The 784-nt window shown below is 31.2% G+C and overlaps 1 long non-coding RNA gene across 3 annotated transcripts in view; it reads right to left on the bottom strand.

Annotated features, from left to right (window-relative positions):
• Positions 1-784, bottom strand: part of LOC136795221 (uncharacterized) — a 3559-nt gene that overhangs the window by 1145 nt on the left and 1630 nt on the right. For all 3 annotated transcript variants that reach the window (XR_010842791.1, XR_010842790.1, XR_010842792.1), the window contains exon 2: positions 407-469. This is a non-coding gene — a long non-coding RNA (uncharacterized lncRNA). The remainder of the gene's footprint in view (positions 1-406; positions 470-784) is intronic.

Genomic DNA, 784 nt, shown 5'->3' with positions numbered 1-784 from the left:
AGACACAAACGACTAACCGAAATAAGTAAAAATAATAAGTTACTCTTGATTAATAATACAAAAAAAATGTAATTACCAGTTCCTCTTCCTCTTCTAGTTTTATTCTGTTGCCTCCTGGCCTATATAGCCCGGCGTTCCCATCCTTTGGTCCATACTATTAAAATTAAATCACAATTATAACGTTATGGAAACAAATACATTTATAACTTAAAGAGGTAGAAATAATTTCAACCTTACTATGGAGGCATTTAAAATTTAAAATTAATTAATGATCTAGGAATTCTAATTTTTTAGACACAAACAACGAAAACAAAAATGTAAAAAAACCTAATGCAGAAATAAAAAAAAAAAAAAATAGAAAACTAAATTTTCTTTTAATCAATAACACAAATAAAAATGTAATTACCAGTTCATCTTCCTCTTCTGGTTTAATTCTGTAGCCTCCTGGCCTATATAGCCCGGCGCCATTCTATTAAAATAAAAACAATATTATAACGTTATGGAAACAAATACATTTAATTTCCATAAAAAGGTCTTTTTCATTTAAGCTAAAAATATTCCAAGGGAACAGAATCCGAATATATTCTTAAAATCGTATACAGAAGCTGCGAAATGATCTGAAAAAAAAGATATAGGAATTCAGGTTGACTTTACTCTCGCCTACCCCCCCCCTAGTATAACCCTAGTATAACCCTAGTAAAACCCACACTTAAAACCGGAACTTCGGCCGCACGCTTACGCTCAAAATCACTTGAAACAAAGGACAGTACCTTAACAGCTTTCC

The sequence above is a fragment of the Halyomorpha halys genome, unplaced genomic scaffold, assembly GCF_000696795.3.
Source record: "Halyomorpha halys isolate HHAL.00 unplaced genomic scaffold, Hhal_1.1 Scaffold1784.1, whole genome shotgun sequence".
NCBI classification, from domain to species: domain Eukaryota; kingdom Metazoa; phylum Arthropoda; class Insecta; order Hemiptera; family Pentatomidae; genus Halyomorpha; species Halyomorpha halys.
The sequence above is the reverse complement of the archived record's forward strand: the minus strand, read 5'-3'. Positions and strand labels throughout refer to the sequence as shown.